General features: G+C 43.1%; 1 protein-coding gene across 5 annotated transcripts in view; it reads right to left on the bottom strand.

The window, feature by feature from the left end:
- Positions 1-20,478, bottom strand: part of znf644b (zinc finger protein 644b) — a 170,970-nt gene extending 150,492 nt beyond the window's left edge. For all 5 annotated transcript variants that reach the window (XM_060830606.1, XM_060830603.1, XM_060830610.1 and 2 more), the window contains exon 1: positions 20,124-20,478. The gene's annotated coding sequence lies outside the window, so the exon portion shown is untranslated. The remainder of the gene's footprint in view (positions 1-20,123) is intronic.
- Positions 20,479-20,885: the final 407 nt, after the last annotated feature.

Genomic DNA, 20,885 nt, shown 5'->3' with positions numbered 1-20,885 from the left:
GTAATATTTTCCTGGATAACATCAGCTTGAATTCTGAGTGTCTGAATTATTCTTGTATCTACATTCTTTTGCTACTCTCGTTCAGTTTCTATACAACAGTAACCTGTCATCTTTTAGTTTTCTTGTCCTGTACCTGCCTCGGATATCCATGCACAGCAGTGTTTTCTAGAATCTGGAGTTGCTGCGTCCACACGCTGATTGGACTTTGCAAATGGCTGTGCAGCCATGAAGCTTAGTAGGAATACTGATGGTAGCCCTGAGGATTTTGATAGATGGGTTTTAGCATTAGTCATGTCATAGAATGTCAAGGTGTTCCTCCCTTTTTGGAAATGATCATGCATGGCAAACAAATGCCAGGTAATATGGTTTAGCATCTGTAAGAGCCCTCTAAACAAATAGAAGATTTACAGCTAGGAGAAGGTGACGACTGCTGATGCTGGAGATCACAGTCGAATCAGAGGAGCAAGCGAACCAATATTTTGGGCATAAACCCTTCCTGATGAAGGGCTTATGCCTGTAACGTCAATTGTCCTGCTCCTCGGATGCTGCCTGGCCTGCTGTGCCTTTCCAGCACCATACTCTTAGACGAGAAGGTTTACAGCACTTGGCCCAGTGCTACCATTCAATAAGATAATTTATTTGATCTTGCTCTCCGTTTCATTTTCCTGCCTTGACTATTCATTAAAAAAAATCAAAAGATTCAAAGTTCAGAATCTTTGCACCCCCCTCCCCCCAAGGTGGTGAAGCATTTTTAACACCTGGCACTGCCAATACACTGATATCAGCTAACAGCACAGAATCAAACTTATGACCTCCAATGTCTCAGTATCACAGTATCAATAATTTGCTATATCCAAGATTAGATATATTTTTCTTTACTCTGCATTGCCTCTCAGCAGTCTTGCTTCTTCACTGGAAGCAATGAACAGCATCAGTTGCAAAGAAGTATAGGACACAGAAAAAAGGTTGTATTCAGTGATGCTGGCTCAGAATACAAAAGACATAAAAATGCATCATGTTCTGATTAGGGAACCCTACACTGATGTCACAAGTCACTCACGCAGAAATCCAGCTACAAAAGACTCTCAGATTGTCTCATCTATGCTTGTAACTTGTCCTCGTTTAACAGAAGTGCAACAAAAACCATGGTTACCTCCACCCAATGCATCATTAAAAAACATCTCTAGGACTGATTAGAAAATTAGAACCACAGAAAAGTTACAATACAGAAAGAGGTCATTCAAACCATTAAGTCTGCTTCAGCAAAAAAAGTTAGCAGCCCATTGTAATCCCATTTACAATAAGACCATATGAAATAAGAACATGTAGGATTTGTCACATCATGGCTGGTCCAACATGGCACACATCCACTTTCCTGCCCTTTTCAGTAACCCTCAATTCCCCACCGATCAAAAATCTCTCAGCCTTAAATATATAAAAGGACACTGGCCATAGGACGCTCGATGGCAAGGAATTTCAAAGACACAATTCTTTAAGAAAAGAAATTCCTCCTCACAGGGTCTTAAATTGGTGGACCTTAATTCTGAGACTTTGTCCTCCGGTCCTAAATTCTACAAAGCTGGGGAAACGTCCTTTCAACATTCAACTTGTCAAGCCACTTAAGAATCCTTTATGCTTTAATGACATAACCTGCAATTTTTCTGAACTCCAATGAGTAGAATCCAAACCTGTTTAAGCCTTTTTCTCATGAAAGTCCATCCCTATCAAGAATCTTTCATCCTCGTGAACCTTCACTGACCCGCCTCTAGTAAAATGTTATCTTTCCTTCAATAAGAGACCAAAGCTGCACAGTATTCCAGATATAGTCTCACCAGCACCTTGTATAATTGCAGGAAGATTTCCATTCTCTCATACTCTAAGCCCTTGAAATAGTACCTCTCGTGTCCTTTGCTTTCTACAGTTTTGTACTCCTATTTGCCAACATTTTGCCCACTTACTTAACATATCAATATCTTTAAATTGCTGTCTCTCTCTCTCTCTCTCTGCCTGCCTTTCCTCCGAGTCATCAAATTTGGCCACAGTACCTTCATTTCCTTCCAAGTCAACAAACACAAACCGTAAACAGCTGTAGTCCCAGCACTGATCCCTGCGGAACCCCACTAGTCGCAAGTTGCCAATATGAAAAACATACCGCTTATTTCCATTCACTGTTTCCTGTCCATGAGCCAGTTCTCTATGCCATTAAATACCGCCAATAGTGTGGGCTTTTATCATATAGAACATAGAACGTAGAACATTACAGCACAGTATAGGCCCTTTGGCCCTCGATGTTGTGCCGACTCGTGAAATCAACTTGAAGTCCATCTGACCTACACTATTCCATTTTTGTCCATATTTCGATCGAATGACTATTTCAATGTCCTTAAAGTTGGCGAGTCTACTACTGTTGCAGGCACTGTTCCATGCTCCCACTACTTGAGTAAAGAAACTACCTCCGACATCTGTTCTATATCTATCATCCCTCAATTTAAAGCAATATTCCCTTGTATTAGCCATCACCATAAAAGGAAAAAGGCTCTCACTGTTCATCCTATCAAACCCTCAGACATACAAGATAATCTATTAAGTCACCACTCAATCTTCTTCTAACAAAAACAGCCTCAAGTCCCTCAGCCTTTCCTCCATACCAGGCAATATCCGAGTAAATCTCCTCTGAACTCTGTCCAAAGCTTCCACATCCTTCCTATAATGCAGTAACCAAAAGTGAATGCAATACTCCAAGCAAGACTGCACCAGAGTTTTTACAGTTGCAGCATGACCTCATGACTGCAAAAGGCAATCCCATTCAATAAAAGCTAAGACATTGTATGTCTTAGTAATCCTATCAACCTGGGTGACAACTTTCAGGGATCCATGGATTGGAAACAGATCTCTCTGCTCATCCACACTATCATTAGATTTACCTGGATTCCTGTTGCTCCTTCCAAAGTGAATCACCTCTCACTTTGCCTTATTAAACTCTATTTGCCACCTCTCAGCCCACTCTGCAGCTTATCCACATCCCTCTGCAACCTGCAACATCCTTCGGTCCTATCCACAACTCAGACTGATGCTGGAAGCCTAGTGATGGGAAGTAAGGAAATAGCAGGAGAAATTAACAAGTACTTTGTGTCAGTTTTCACAGTGGAAGATATGAGTAACATCCCAATAATTAAAAGGGAGTCAGGGGGCTGAGTTGAGTATGGTTGCCATTACAAAAGAGATAGTGCTAGCAAAGCTAAAAGGTCTTAAAATTGATAAATCTCCTGGCCCCAATGAGATACATCCTAGAGTTTGAGAGAGGTGGCTGAGGAAATAGCGGAGGCATTGGTTGAGATCTTTCAAGAGTCACTGGAGTCAGGGAAAGTCCCAGACGATTGGAAGATCACTGTTGTAACCCCCCTTGTTCAAGAAAGGATCAAGACAAAAGATGGAAAATTATAGGCCAATTAGCCTAACCTCAGTTGTTGGTAAAAGTCTAGAATCCATCATTAAAATTGAGGTTTCCAAATTCTTAGAAGAGCAGAGTCTGATTAGAACAAGTCAACATGGATTTAGTAAGGGGAGGTCATGTCTGACAAACCTGTTGGAATTCTTTGAAGAGGTGACAAGTAGGTTAGACCAGGGAAACCCAGTGAAAGTGGTCTATCTAGACTTCCAAAAGGCCTTTGATAAGGTGCCCCCACACGGGAGGCTGCTGAGCAAGGTGAGGGCCCATGGCGTTCGAGGTGAGCTACTGGGATGGATTGAGGATTGGCTGTCTAACAGAAGGCAGAGAGTTGGGATAAAAGGTTCTTTTTCGGAATGGCAGCCAGTGACGAGCAGTGTCTCGCAGGCCACAGCTGTTCGCATTATATATTAATGATCTGGATGAAGGGATTGGGGGCATTCTAGCGAAGTTTGCAGATGATACGAAGTTAGGTGGACAGGCAGGTAGTACTGAGGAAGTGGGGAGGCTACAGAAGGATCTAGACAGTTTGGGAGAGTGGTCCAGGAAATGGCTGATGGAATTCAACGTGAGCAAATGTGAGGTCTTGCACTTTGGCAAAAAGAATAAAAGCATAGACTACGTTCTAAACGGTGAGAAAATTCGTAAAGCCAAAGTACAAAAGGGATCTGGGAGTGCTAGTCGAGGATTCTCTAAAGGTAAACATGCAGGTTGAGTCCGTGATTAAGAAAGCGAATGCAATGTTGTCACTTATCTCAAGAGGGTTGGAATATAAAAGCACCGTTGTGCTACTGAGACTTTATAAAGCTCTGGTTAGGCCCCATTTGGAGTACTGTGTCCAGTTTTGGTCCCCACACCTCAGGAAGGACATACTGGCATTGAAATGTGTCCAGCAGAGATTCACATGGATGATCCCTGGAATGGTTGGTCTAACATATGAGGAACGGCTGAGGATCCTAGGATTGTATTCCTTGGAGTTTAGAAGATTAAGGGGAGACTTAATAGAAGCTTACAAGATAATATATGGCTTGGAAAGGGTGGACGCTAGGAAATTTTTTCCATTAGGCGAGGAGACTAGGACCCGTGGACACAGCCTTAAAATTAGAGGGGGTCAATTCAGAACAGAAATGCGGAGACATTTCTTCAGCCAGAGAGTGGTGGGCCTGTGAAATTCATTGCCGCAGAGTGCAGTGGAGGCCGGGACGCTAAATGTCTTCAAGGCAGAAATTGATAGATTCTTGATGTCTCAAGGAATTAAGGGCTAGGGGGAGAATGCTGGTAAGTGGATTTGAAATGGCCATCAGCCATGATTGAATGGCGGAGTGGACTCGATGGGCCGAATGGCCTTACTTCCACTCCTATGTCTTATGGTCTACTGACCTTAGTGGCATCCACAAATTAACCTATCCTTCTACGCCCTTATCCAGATAATTTATAAAAATAACAAACAGCAGTGGCCCCAAAACAGATCCTTGCGATACACCAGTAGGAACTGAACTCCAGGATGAAAATTTCACATCAACCATCACCCTCTGTCTTCTTTCAGTCAGCCAATTTCTGATCCAAACTGCAAAATCACCTTAATCCCAAGCCTCCATACATTGTGCAATAGCCTACCATGGGGAACCTTATCAAAACGCCTTACGGAAATTTAAACACCACATCAACCGCTTTATCCTCATCCACCTGTTTGGTCACCTTCTCAAAAGAACTCTAAGGTTTGTGAAGCACAAACTTCACAAAACTGTACTGACTATCCCTAATCAGATTATTCCATTCCAGATGATAAAAGATAGGATTTATATAACCTTTTCCAACACTTTGCCTACAACCAAAGTAAGGTTCACTGGTCTATAATTACCAGGTTATCTGTACTCCTCTTCTTGAACAAGGGAACATTTGCTATTCTCCAGTCTTCTGGCACTACAGAAGAACCTCAATTATCCGAACACCAATTATCCGAATATCAAACTACTCAAAGGGGATCTCAAAGTCCAGATAGGAACATTACATCAATGAGCTGTTTCAACCCTGATCACATCTTTTGTTTACAGGTACAATGGTTAAAAACAAACTCAGTTCATTGCTGCCAAGAACAGTCATGGACGGTCCAGGCACCATCTCTAAATGAATGAATGATCTCCTGCCCTCTCTCCCCACACACACTTTCCCTGGAGTTCTACACAGGGACGTACCCTAAATCTCCCCTCCCCAGATGATCTTTCCAACACGGTCCTTCCTGTACAAGGGAATCGACGGGGGTACGGGGTTGGGACAGGCGGGAGGCGGACATGGGGGCAGTTTTGGACGGAGTGGGAGCGAAGAGTGTTGGAAGTGGGCAGGGTAGTCGGGCATTGGAGCAGATAGGGTTGGGGCATCGGGGACAGAGTGGGAATGGATGGGAGGGAGTTGGGGGCATCGGGGGCAGGGTTGGGCCTGGCAGAGGGGCGGGGTAGGAGCAGACAGGGTTGGTGATGTGTGGGTGTGGGTGTGGGTGTGGTGGGGGTCCTCTCACACACTGTTCTTTTGCCTAGTTTGAACGGGGAGCAGACTTCACAGAAAACCCAAGAGCCCGGAGAAAATCAAGTAACCGAATAATCAATTACCCGAATGAAATAATGCCCGCCCATTCCGTTCGGATAACCAAGGTTCCTCTATATTCCTATAGACAGTGACAACAAAAATCAAAGCCAAAGGCTTGTGAATCTCCCCATGGCTTCCCAGAGAATCCTAGGATAAATCCCATCTGGCCCAGGGGACTCATTCTATTTTCACACTTTTCAGAATTGCTCCTTATGAACCTCAATCCCGCCTAGTCTAATAGCCTGTATCTCAGTATTCTCCTCAACAACAGTCTTTTTCCTGTGTGAATACTGATGAAAAATATTTATTTAGCGCCCCTCCTAACTCTTTGTCCACGTACATCTTCCCACTAGTGTCCCCGACTGGCCCTAATCTTACCCTAGTCATTTATTCCTGACATACTTACACAAGGTTTTTGGGTTTTCCTTGATCCTGCCTGCCAAAGACTTCTCATGTCTCCTCCTGGCTCTTATTAGCTCTCTCTTTAGGTCTTTCCTGGCTAAATTGTAACCCTCAAGTGCCCCATATGAGCCATCACTTAACAAGGACACACAGTAGCTATTCCTTGAACAACCTTCACATTTCAATTGTGCCCATCCCTTGCAGTTTCCTTCCCCATCCTATGCATCTCAAATCTTGCCTAATCACATTGTTTTTGCCTCTCCCCCAACTATAACTCTTGCCCTGTGATATATACCTTTATCTTTCCATCACTAAAGTAAACATAACCGAATTGTGGTCACTATCACCAAAGTGCTCACCTACCACCAAATCTACCACCTGGCCAGGTTCATTATCCAGTACCAAATTCAATGTGGCCATGCCCCTTGGTGTCTTGTCTACATACCGTGTCAGGAAACCCTCCTGCACGCATTGAACAAAAATTGACCCATCTAAAGTACTTGAACTATAGTATTCCCAGTCAATATTTGGAAAATTAAAGTCACCATAACTACCCTGTTGTTATTTTCATTCTTACCCAGAATCATCTTTGCAATCCTTTCCTTTACATCTCTGGAACTATTTGGAAGCCGATAAAAAACTCCCCAGAGGGTGGCCTCTCCTTTTCCATTTCTAACCTCAGCCCATACTATTTCAGTAGATGAGTCCTCAAACATCCTTCCTGCAACTGCAATCCTGTCCTTGAATAACAATGCCACAACTCCCACATCCCTCTGCCCCTGCCCCTGCCCCCAAATCTTTGTACCATTTTCTCTGTTCTTACAGAAACATCTAAATCCCGAAATCTGAAACAACCATTCCTGTCCCTGCTCTATCCATGTCTCCGAAACGGCCACAACATCAAAATCTCTGGTATCAACTCATGCTGCATGTTCATTCACCTTACTCTGGATGCTCCTTGCATTGAAGTGGACACACTTCAAACCACCTTCTTGCTTGCCAGCGCCCTCTTGCGACCTTGAATCCTTATTTATGACCTCACTACTCTCAACCTCCTGTGTATTCATTTGACAATTTGGGTTCCCGTCGCGCCACTGAATTAATTTAAACCCAGACAGCATTAGCAAAATTCCCCCCCAGGATATTGGTACCCCTCTGATTCAGGTGAAGACTGCAGAGATCCCACTTACCCCAGAATGAGCCCTAATTATCGAGGAATCCAAAACCCTCCCTCCTGCATCATCCCTGTAGCTAAGTGTTCAACTCCTCTCTCTCCCTATTCCTTGCCTCGCCAGCACGTGGCACAGGCAACATACCAGAGATATCACCTGTTTGTCCTATCTCTAAGCTTCCACCCCAGCTCCCTGAATTTCTGCTTTCAATCCCCATCTCTTCCTCCCTATGTGGACCGTGACTTGAGGCTGTTCCCCCTCAAGGATCCCAAAAACGATCAGAGACATCACGAACCCTGGCACCTGGGAGACAACACTTCATCTTTAGTGAAGTACCTTGTCACAAGTCGGCTGAACGTTTAAATACAACACATCTAATGGCTTCCCTCTACCCAGTTTGGTTTAGACTTCCTTAAAAAAAAAACTCAAATAGTCAGATATGACTTCCCTTTCATGAAGTTATGCTGATTCTAATGACTTTTTAGGGAAGGAAACTACCATTCTTACCTGGGCTGGCCTACATATAACTCTAGACCCACAGTAGTGTGGTTGACTATTAGCTGCCCTCTGCACAATTAGGGATAGATAATAAATGCTACCCAACCAGCAACACCCTCATCCCATGAATGAATTAAAAAATTTCTTACACTCTAATCCCATCACAATACAGACGTAAACACTATTTGCCTGTTTAGTCACTTGCTGTTCCTGTAAAACAACTTTGCCCCTTGCATGAATGCATTCAAGTCTCCAAGCATCAACATTTAGAAGTTTCATGCCTTTTAAAAAAAAACTCTGCTTTTTCTGTTCGTATGGTCAAAGTGAAAAACTTCATATTCTCATTATATTCAATCTGCCACCCTGCTTCTCAACACCTAACCTGTCTTCAGTATCTGTGCAACCTGTTAGTGCACAGTTTTAATTCCCAGTTAGTTTTGTATCATAAACTTCAACACATTACTTTTGGGCTCATTGTTAAAGTAATTTAGGATTGTAAATAGCTAAAGTCCAAGCACTGATCCTTGTGACAATCCACTAGTCACAACTTGTCAACATGAAAATACTATCTACTCCTCCGGTCTGACTCCTATTTATTACCTAATCTTATATCTATAGCCGAATTTCTGTTGTGTTTTATGGTAAGGATCTTCTGCAATAATTTACCTTCCACTGATGTATGGCTCACTTGTCTATAGTTTTCTGGATCTCCTTGTTGTTCTTCTTAAAGAAATAGCACTGGCCATTCTCTAGTCTTCAGAAACTGGTGGATGTGGTGTATCAAGATTTCCAGAAGGTATTCGACTAGGTGCCGCACAAAGGCTGCTGGATAAGATAAACTTGCATACTGTTACAAGTAATGTGTTAGCATGGAAAGAGGATTGGTTAACGAAAAAATGTAAAGACTGGGGACAAATGGGTGGTTTTCTAGTTGGTGACCAGTGGCTAAAGGTGTGCTTCAGTGATCAGTTTGGGACCGCAACTATTTATAATTTAGATAGATGATTTGAAATTGGGGACCAAATGTGTCAAAGTTTGCAGATGATATTAAGATGAGTGGTAGTGCATGGGACAAGTGAAAGTCTGCAGAAGGATATAGATAGATTGAGTGATCGGGCAAGGGTTTTGCAGAAGGGGTACAATACGAGGTCATCTATTTTGGTAGTAACAACAAAATGGACTCCTAAATGGTGAAAAATTGCAGCATGCTGCTGCGCAGAGGCACCTAGGTGTCCTTGTGCATGAATCACAAAATGTTGGTCTGCAGGTAATTAAGAAAGCAAATGGAATGCAATCGCTCATTGCTAGAGGAATGGAGTTAAAAGCAGATATGCTGCAGCTGTATGTGGAGCTGGTGAGGCCACACCAGGAGTATTGTGTATTGTTGTATTAACTGAGACACTATGGACTAGTACTGGAGGGCATACAGGAGAGTTGATTGTGAGATTGAGGGGGTTGGTTTCAGAGGAGAGGTTGAGTAGACTGAGCCTCATTGGAATTTAGAAGAATGAGAGGGGATCTTATAGAAACATAAGATTATGAAGGAAATAGATAAGATAGAAGGAGGGAGGTTGTTACCACTGGCGGGTGAAACTAGAAAGAGGGGGCATAGCCTCAAATTAAGGGGGAACAAATTTAGGACCGAGTTGAGGAGGAACTGCTTCACCCAAACGGTTGCGAATTGGTGGAACCTCCTGCCCAACGAAGCAGTTCCGGCTACCTCATTGAATGATTTAAGGGCAAAGGTAGATAGATTTTTTTGAATAGTAAAGGCATCAAGGGTTACGGTGGGTGGGCAGTTAGGTGGAGCTGAGTCCATGATGTTATTGAATGGGACAGCAAGCACAAGCGGCCAAATGACCTACTCCTGATGTATTTCTTGGACTTCTTGTGTAGTTAAAGAAAACCCAAAATCGGTCTCTATCGAAAATCTCTCCCTTGCCTCCCACAATATCCTGGAATAGACCACATCAGGCCGTGGGGACTTATACAGTCAGATGTACAGCATGGAAACTGACCCTTCAGTTCAACTCGTCCATACCAACCAGATATCCCAACCCAACCTAGTCCCACCTGCCAGCACCTGGCCCATACCCCTCCAAACCCTTCCTATTCATATACCCATCCAAATGTCTTTTAAAATGTTGCAATTGTACCAGCCTCCACCACTTCCTCTGGCAGTTCATTCTATACATGTACCAACTCTTTCTTAAATGAATCCAGAGACTGGGTCTCCACTGCCCTCTGGGGCACAGCATGCCACACAACCACCACTCTCTGGGTGAAGGAGTTTCTCCTCATCTCTGTCCTAAATGGTCTACCCCATATTTTTAAGCTGTCCCCTCTGGTTTGGCACTCACCCATCAGCGGAAACATGTTTCCTGCCTCCAGTGTGTCCAATCCTTTAATAATATTATATATCTCAATCAGATCCCCTCTCAGCCTTCTAAACTCAAGGGTATACAAGCCCAGTTGCTCCAGTCTTTCAGTGTAAGGTAATCCCTCCATTCCAGGAATTGACCTTGCGAACCTACACTGCACTCCCTCAATAGCCAGAATGTCTTTCCTCAAATTTGGAGACCAGAACTGCACACAGTACTCCAGGTGTGGTCTCACCAGGGCCCTGGGGATTTATCCACCTATGAGTTTCAACACATCCAGCACTTCCTCCTCTATAATCTGGACATTTTGCAAGATGTCATCATCTATTTCCCTCCAGTCTATATCTCCCATATGCTTTTCGTCAGTAAATACTGATGCAAAATACTCATTTAGTATCTTTCCCCATTTTCTGCGACTCCACACAAAGGCCAGCTTGCTGATCTTTGAGGGGCCCTATTCTCTCCCTCGTTAGCCTTTTGTTCTTTATTTGTAAAGCCCCTTTGGATTCTCCTTAATTCTATTTGTCAAAGCTATCTCATGTCCCCGTTTTGCCCTCCTGATTTCCCTCTTAAGTATACTCCTACTTCCTTTTATATTCTAAGGATTCACTCCATCTCTGCTGTCTATACCTTACATAGGCTTCCTTCTTTTTCTTAACCAAACCCTTAATTTGGTTAGTCATCCAACATTCCCTGTACCTACCAGCCTTTCCCTTTACCCTAACAGGAATATACTTTCTCTGGATTCCCGTTATCTCATTTCTGAAGGCTTCCCATTTTCCAGCTGTCCCTTTACCTGTGAACATCTACCCCCAATCAGCTTTCAAAAGTTCTTGCCTAATACTGTCAAATTTGGCATTTCTCCAATTTAGAAGTTCAACTTTTAGATCAGGTCTATCTTTTTCCATCACGATTTTAAACAGAATAGAATTATGGTCGCTGGCCCTAAAGTGCTCCCCCACTGATACCTCAGTCAACTGCCCTGTCTTATTTCCCAAGAGTAGGTCAAGTTTTGCACCTTCTCTAGTAGGTACATCCATATACTGAATCAGAAAATTAACAAATTCCTCTCCGTCTAAACCCTTAATGCTATGGCAGTCCCAGTCTATGTTTGGAAATCCCCTACCATAACAATCCTATTATTCTTACAGGTAGCTGAGATCTCTTTACAAGTTTGTTTCTCAATTTCCCTCTGACTATTAGGGGGTCTATCATACAATCCCAATAAGGTGACCTTCCCTTTCTTATCTCTCAATTCCACCCAAATAACTTCCCTCAATGTATTTCCGGGAATATCTTCCCTCAGTACAGTGGTAATGCTATCCCTGATCAAAAATGTCACTCCCCCTCCTCTTCTGCCTCCTTTTCTATCCTTCCTGTCGCATTTGTATCCTGGAACATTCAGCTGCCAGTCCTGCCCATCCCTGAGCCATGTTTCTGTAATTGCTATGATATCCCAGTCCCATGTTCCTAACCATGCCCTGAGTTCATCTGCCTTCCTGGTTAGGCCCCTTGCATTGAAATAAATGCAGTTTAATTTATTAATCCCACCTTGCCCCTGCTTGCCCTGACTGTGTTTAACTTATCTAACTTCATGTTTTTCAAGATACCCAACATCATCTCTTTCTTAAATCGACATGCTCTGGACTACCAACAGCATTCCCTAATCTGACCATCATCTTTGTCCTCCTCCTCAATGAGTACCGATGTGAAGTGCTGATTAGGGAACCTCACCCACTTCTTCAGATCCACGCACAAATCCCTCCTTTGTCCTTGAGTAGACTTACACTTTCCTTAACCAGCCTCTTGCTCCTATTATACATAACATGCCTTGTCATTCTCCTTGACCCTTCTTACCAAGGGCATTTCATGGTCCTTTTTAGCCCTCTAATTCCTTGTTTACTTTCTTTCCTGCTTCCTTCAGTTTTCTCAAGGGCCCAGTTTGATCTCAATTTCCTAAAAACTTACATTACACTGCCTTTTTCAGGAAACTTTCAATATCTTTTGTTATCCAGGGTTCCCAAATCTTGCCAACCTTATCCTTCATCCTCACAGCTAAATATTGGACTTGGACATTGATCAACTGGCCTTCAAAAGACTCCCACATGTCAGATGTGCACTTAACTGCAAATAACTGCCACCAATCCAGTTTCTTCAATTCTTGTCTAATACAGTTGTAACTGGCCTTACCCCAATTTAGTACTTTCATCTAAGGACCAGCCTATCCTTATCCATAAGGATCTTAAAACATAGGGAATTACGGTCCGTTCTCGAAATGCTCCCACACTGATACTTTTGATCATCTGGCCAGCTTATCCCCAAGAAACAGGGTCTGATACAACTCCTTTCCTAGTTGAGCCATCTACATATTGTTTCAAGATTCCCTCCTGCATGCAGTTATAGCATCATACAGACCTTTTGGTCCAACTTGTGCACACCCACCAGGTTTTCCCATACTAAACTAACCCCATATGTCTGCAGAGTTTGGCCCATACCCCTCTAAAAACTTTTCCTATCCATGTGCCTGTCCAAATGTATTGTAAATGTTGTAACTGCATCCGCATCTACTAGTTCCTCTGGCAGTTCATTCCATGTATGCCCCACACTATGAAAACGCTAGCTTCAGGTCCCTTTTAAATCTTTCCCCTCATATTAAAAATATGCACTCTAGCTTTTAATTCCCCTATCCTTGTGTAAAGGTCTTTGCTATTCATTTCATCCATGCTCCTCGTAATTTTATAAACATCTAACTGGTCACCCCTCAACACCCTATGCTTATGTGGTTGGGGGGGAGGAATTCCAGTCTATCCTTGTTCTGATCCATCTAAGCCCCATTAATGGAGCCTCAATCAAATATTGAGGAAATGAAAATTACTCATTACAACATGAATTTTGCACCTTTCAATGGCCTCACTGGATGAGTCCCCCACCCAAAAGATGTCCTTGCCATGTCACAACTATGACATCAGTAATGCCCCACCCCTTATACAGCCCTCTCTTTAGAAGTTTCAGGCATGATACTTTGAGCTGCCAGTCCTGCCCTTCTCTCAATGAAGTTTCTTTAATGGCTACAAGATCATAATTCCATGTCCTTATCCAGGCTTCAAATTCATCTGCTTAACCTATTTACTCCTTGTATTAAAATCGGAATCTCAATCCTTCTGCCAATGGGAATTGTTTGTCTGCTCAGATTGTTATGGATTAGGCCAGACCTGTCAAAACATTTTTAAGCAGGTAGCCCAGGCCGTAACTTTGCTATTTGTTTACCTGGGTGTATAGTGGATATTCCCGGTGTAAATTAGCTGGGACAACTGCCACATTTTAAACGAACAAGATTTATTCACAAAATTTCAAAATGAAACAGACCAGAAAACAGAATACTTGGATATAGATTTGCTCGCTGAGCTGGAAGGTGAGTTTTCAGACATATCGACACCGTACTAGGTAACATCTTCAGTGAGTCTCTGAATAACGCATAATTTATCCTACCCAAACCTGACTTAATATTGCTGTTCTGAAAACACTTGCAACAATCCCAATACACACATCCCTTAGCACAAAAGGCAAAAATCAAACAAAGCTTTACAGTTCAAGGAGAGAAACAAGTCAGCAGCTTGTTTCACACACAGTTGCTGAACTGAACCAAAAAACCTCAGCTGCCAGGACTAGCCACTCCCCTTTCATGACAAAAATTATTTCTAAAACATGAGCACCTTTGGCCTGAGATATCATCTGTTTAGGGGTAAACAAAAAAAGGGCCCCAATAAACCAAATCATCTCTGCACCAATTCAGCCGTTTTGAGCCCTCTGGGAAAAAAAATCTTCAAGGAGAAAGTGAGGATTGCAGATGCTGGAGATTAGAGCTGAAAATGTGTTGCTGGAAAAGCGCAGCAGGTCAGGCAGCATCCAAGGAGCGATTCTCCTGCTCCTTGGATGCTGCCTGACCTGCTGCGCTTTTCCAGCAACACATTTTCAGCTCTGGAAAAAATAATCAAGGACACACCAACTTTGAGAAATGGACCAGCTTTGTGACAAGGTCCATCATGATTTCGAGTTCTGCTAATCAAAGCTCTCAACCTTCTCTTTCAAAAAGAATAGCATCAACTTGTCCAAGCTATCCACATAACTGAAGACTGTCTTCACAGTAACCAAACTCATAATTTTCAGCACTTCCTCTAACATCTTCACATTCTTCCTTAAACATGGTGCATGCCACTGAACAAAATACACAAGCTGAGGTTCAATTAGCAAAGTTCACTTTTCCTCTGTTTGTAATATAATGAGGATATGGAATACAATAGCAGGTTTCCAAAACCCTTTAAGTGACTTTCTCAACTAATCCTACTAACTTCAACGATTTGTGCCATGGTCTCTGTTCCTGAACCTCCTCTAGGATTGCACAATTTATTATATGTTGCCTCTTCTCATTCTTCCATCCAAAATACACACTTCGACATTTCATTTCTGGTCTCAAGGTCAATCATTATCATCCTCAAATGTCAATGTTTCCTAGTTTCATGCCATCTTCAAATTTTTAAAATTGTGCCTTTTACTCAAATTTAGGCCATTAATTAAAAAAACTTAAGAAAAGCAATAGATCTCGTGCCATTCCCTACAGATCTCTGTACACTTTCCTCCCATCCGAAATCACCAACTCCATATCCATGTTGCAACCATCTCTTTTACTCAACATTCCTCGAAAGCCTATGTTTCACTTTTGTCAAAAGTTGTTTGGAAGTCCATGCACACCATATCATCTTCATCAACACTTCCTATTACCTCTTCAAAAAACTCAAAGTTAGGTTGCACACAATTTGACCTCAATAAATCGGTTTCCTTAATGAATAATCCAGAGGTCAGTCACATACACCAGATTAACGTAAATGAAACAAAAACATAATTTAAAACAGAATTAGATTAGACTTAGTGTGGAAACAGGCCCTTTGGCCCAACAAGCCCACACCGACCCGCCGAAGCGCAACCCACCCATACCCCTACATTTACCCCTTACCTAACACTACGGGCAATTTAGCTTGACCAATTCACCTGACCCGCACATCTTTGTGACTGTGGGAGGAAACCGGAGCACCCGGAGGAAACCCATGCAGACACGGGGAGAACGTGCAAACTCCACACAGTTCCGTTCCAGAGAAAGCTCTCATTGGTAATTATGAAAGGAGTACCGTTAAAAACCTAGACACATCTCATTCAATGTTTAACAGTTTCAAGTGTATATTTTACACCAAGACAAACACTATAAAAAGGGCAAATTCTCAATTTCAATTATTTTAATTGACTACCACATGCTGGAACTTCAAATGTGCAATGTACTGAAAAGTGTAGAATCAACTGACAGCATATTCTAACTAGATTTCTGCCTTTAGCAGTGCATGTGGTCTTCAGAACTTACTGTAAAAAGTGAGGTCTGCAGATGCTGGAGATCAGAGCTGAAAATGTGTTGCTGGTTAAAGCACAACAGGTCAGGCAGCATCCAAGGAACAGGAAATTCGACGTTTCGGGCCAGAGCCCTTCATCAGGAATGAGGAGAGGGTGCCAGGCAGGCTAAGATAAAAGGTAGGGAGGAGGGACTTGGAGGAGGGGCGATGGAGATGTGATAGGTGGAAGGAGGTCAAGGTGAGGGTGATAGGCCGGAGTGGGGTGGGGGCGGAGAGGTCAGGAAGAGGACTGCAGGTTAGGAGGGCGGAGCTGAGTTCAAGGGAATCGACTGAGACAAGGTGGGGGGAGGGGAAATGAGGAAACTAGAGAAATCTGAGTTCATCCCTTGTGGTTGGAGGGTTCTTACTGTCAGTTTTACAACAGTGAATATTGATGAAGTCAGACAAGGTGACCACTTTGTAGAACTCTTCCAGTCCATGTGCAAGCATGACCCCTGACCTTCCCTTAGCCAATTGGTTTAATGCAGCATCCTGCTCACATGCCCACTTGTCTATTCTTGGTACGTTGCAATGCTCCATCGAATCACTATGTAAACTGGAGGAATAAAATCTCATCTTCAGACACACACTCACTCCTACAGACCCCCTCTCATACACATCCCCTACATATGCACCCTCTCACACACTCATACCCCTTTACATTCACACATACACTCTCCAACACTCACCACTCTTCCCCCCCCCACCCCACCCCCCACACAAGTTTGTGGGGTGAATTTGTATTTGCAGAATTATATTTTCTTTTGCTAAAAAAACTGTATGAATCCATGCAAGATTCTGTAAACCCTTTATTTAGAACAATGAGACACAGACTTTAACATTAAACCTTCAATGCATTATCTGAATTGACATATCACCTGTTGTGGTTCTGTTTGCCGAGCTGGAAATTTGTGTTGCAGACGTTTCGTCCCCTGTCTAGGCAACATCTTCAGTGCTTGGGAGCCTCCTGTGAAGCGCTTCTGTGATCTTTCCTCCAGCAAATGCCAGAGGAAAGATCACAGAAACGCTTCACAGGAGGTTCCCAAGCACTGAGGATGTCACCTAGACAGGGGATGAAACATCTGCAACACAAATTCCCAGCTCGGTGAACAGAACCACAACAACAAGCACCCGAGCTATAAATCTTCTCCCAAACTTTGACATATCACCTATTGTTAAAGTTCACTTGAGAATGTAACTTTAAAAAAGTTCTGGGGTTTACACATAACAGAACTGAAACCAACATGGTCATTCTAAAAGATGAGAGACTTAAACAGTCCAGGTCTTTTTCGATATATCATCTCAGTTGCAACACAGTGAAAACTTTTGTTATAAATTCTGTTTTACAATCTTAATACTCCACAACCACCTGATGAAGGAGCAGTGCTCCGAAAGCTAATGCTTCCAAATAAACCTGTTGGACTGTAACCTGGTAGTGAGATTTTTAACAATCTTCAGACTAGGCATTTTACAACCTTCTAGGTTCAATATTGGAGTTCAACACCTTCGGATTGTGAAATCACCCCTAGCTTTAGGGAAAATCTCTGGGATACCCGCACCAATCAACCATTCCACCCTGTGGCCCAACATTTCAACTTCCCCTCCCACTCTGCCGAGGACGTGGAGGTCCTGGGCCTCCTCTACCGCCGCTCACTCACCACCAGACGCCTGGAGGAAGACCGCCTCATCTTCCACCTCGGACCACTTCAACCCCAGGCCATCAATGTGGGCTTCACTAGTTTCCTCATTTCCCCTTCCCCCACCTCATCCCAGTTCCAAACTTCCAGCTCAGCACTGTCCCCATGACTTGGCCTACCTGCCTATCTTCTTTTCCACCTATCCACTCCACCCTTCCCCCTCTCCCCCCTGACCTATCACCTTCATCCCCTCCCCCACTCACCTATTATACTCTATGCTACTTTCTCCCCACTCCCACCCTCCTCTCACTAATCTCTCCACCCTTCAGGCTCTCTGTCTGTATTCCTGATGAAGGGCTTTTGCCCGAAACTTCGATTTTACTGCTCCTCAGATGTTGCCTGAACTGCTGTGCTTTTCCAGCACCATTCTAATCTAGACACCTCCCCCCACCACTCCTATTTCCTCTACCTTTACTGGCTGCAGTATGGCTTATTTTATATTAATACTTAAAATCACAGATCCAACTTCAAATTCTTCCCAACTTCTAATTAGAAAGAACTAGATAGATTTGTTTAATGCTGAATATAACTTTCCACCACAGATCTTCACAAGTTTAGAAACAAACTTTATGGAGCATTCCATCAGGTATAAACCACGCAACTTGGATATACAACTTCCAAGACCTTGCACCACATTTAGTTCACTCATTTGGGCATTACTTACTTTTGTAACTTTGTTTGCCTACCAATACAAAGTTTCTATGTAGAACTTAAGTCAGCTATGTACTTTCACATTGCCCTTGTAGTGCTTCTTTTGGCTAATCAGAAAACTTCATTTCGGAGTTTTCACATCAACAATTTAAGACTGCTGGGAGAAACTCACTTAGGATCCATGTACATGGAACAACAAATACAAAACACATTGTGGCCTCCTTTGAATAGGTATTTTCTCTCAGCTTCTAAAATGTGCAAAGATGGAATTCCAAAGCCAACTTGTCCAAAACTCAATTATCTGCTAAATCCTACTTACAACAGAACTTTCCAGGTCCAGGTCACTTCAGCAGTCACCTACCAAATATCTCAGATGATAAAAAAGGTGGTCTTTGTCTCAAAGAGAAACAAGAACTTAATTACCTTTATTTATGAAACAAATCAGTTAAATTTAACTAGATAGTGGCAACAATTCTGTATTATTCACATCAAGCTGATTTACTGTTTGCATGAAAATAATCCAGTTTGAAATGTTTAATGGACAAGATTACATTTTAAATGTTTAGTTTAAAACAAAACAACAAATTGCATGCAAAGCACATGCAAGCCAAACATTCATACTGGAAACCAATTATCATAGAAGCTTTTAAAAGAGTATTTGCCAGACACCCTGGCGATAGATAGCTTGGAAATATTTGAAATATAGTGAATATTGTTGTGGCAGCATGCCATAAAAAGCAAGTTAAACATCCTACAAGAATCTTGCACTACTAAATGAAATTCAGGAAGATCAGAACACAAAAAAAAGACCAAAATTAGATAGCATCAAACCCTTGTATTTCTGGATCTAAATATACTACAATCACAATTAAAACTTGAAAACAACTTTGCTCTTCACCAGTCATCATGCGACCAATAGTTGTGAACTTTTTAGTGCCTCGAAGAGTTTATTATAATCTGCAATTGATTAAGCATACGTAAAAGGAAGGGGCATGATTACAAAATGTACAGGTATTTAGAAATTTTATACAAGTACTCAAAACATAATTCATAGCACTCTTAAAATCTTCTCCAGATTTAAATTAAATTACTTGTGAATCCATTGTACAGCCATTATTCTTTGAAAAAATACTTCAGTTGCCTTACATAGAATCCAAAAGATGAATGGCATTGTATATCATTGACCTTGAATATGGTGACAAAAGCCACCAAATACCATGCAAAACAAATAAGGACAAATTTAAAGACCAACAATCCAGTTTGGAGGCACAGGCTCTGAAGTACAGCTCCTTTCAATTTTTACAAAACACTCCTGACATGCTTTTACCATTTTGCCCAGGATCAATGCCAGTGTTCACTTTATGCTTGTGGGGTAGAGTTGCAGTGCAGAGCAGAATCTATTCAAAAAAAAGAACTGCACAAAGCTCAAAATTTGACATTGGAAAAGGCTAACACAACTTTTGCTGTTGTAGTTACTGGAGTGGGAAATAGAATGATCAAATCCAAGGTGGGGGGGGGGGGGGGGGCGGTGTGCAAGAATTGGTCGGAGATGCCATGTTGCGTGGCAAAGGAAGACATGCAAGGAGTGTGTGCCCCGTCCCGCCTGAATTGCCTGTCACGCTGTCGACTCGGCTGAGTCCAAACCACAACCCAACAGCCAAGGAACTGGGAAAAGAGAGAGAGAGAGAAAGGGGGGAATTGGTGGTGGAATGGATGGCAAGCAAAAAAAAATATAAAGCAAAACTCCCAACCGATCTTCGTCCTCCCCCACCCCCAACCATCGCTATATCTCTCTCTGCTGTCGGTGAGCTTATTGCAACAGGAAGAAGGAAAAAAACACACACACACGCACATACCTTGTTTTTTTTTTGGCACAAGGGAATGCGCGGAGGAGCGGCGGGCTGGGTTTTATTGTCAGCGCTCGTCCTCCATCCATCCAGGCACCGCCGCCATTTTGCTCGCTATTGTGCCCGGAGATGGTGAAGGCGGGAGGGTGGGGGGAGGGGAGGGGAGAGAAGGGGGCGGTGGGACGCTTGGTGGGGGGGGCAGGCCGTCGCTGAGCCCTCCCCGCGGGAACCGGCTTGGTGGTATCGGCTGGGTACAGCCTGGCGGTCGGCTTCCTGTCAGAAACACGAGCGGGCGCAATCCTTTGTCCCCGCCAAGTGCGTGTTTGCTCTTCCAGCACCACCATCACCAACCGCCTTCCCCCCCTCCTTTCCCTCCGCCAGTGGAAGCGCCTTCCCCCTCACCGACGCCTCTCTCCCCTGTCGCTGTTTTTTTTAAAGTGGCAGCTGGGGCTTCAGGAAAGCATGGAAATGGTGGCGGCTTCCTGACCAGGTGAGAGAGAGAGAGAGCAGGATCCTGACTGGAAAAGAAAAATTGGATGGGTTGGTTGGGGGTGGTCTAAGAGAGAAAAAAAATACCACTGATCATTTTCTCGCAGCACCCGGTTTCCTGTCTGAAGAAAAACAAAATGGGAATGAACTCCCATCAGATCAACAAGGCAGGTGTCAAGTCGAAGGAAACTCGACGCTGCGAGAAAAATAATTATCAATGGCCAGTTGGGCCAGCTCCCCATGGTACACTGGGGAATCAGGCCTTCAGGAGAAAGGGGCCAA

The sequence above is a fragment of the Hemiscyllium ocellatum genome, chromosome 9, assembly GCF_020745735.1.
Source record: "Hemiscyllium ocellatum isolate sHemOce1 chromosome 9, sHemOce1.pat.X.cur, whole genome shotgun sequence".
Lineage (NCBI taxonomy): Eukaryota > Metazoa > Chordata > Chondrichthyes > Orectolobiformes > Hemiscylliidae > Hemiscyllium > Hemiscyllium ocellatum.
Note: the sequence above shows the minus strand (reverse complement) of the source record. Positions and strands in the feature narration are given on the sequence as shown.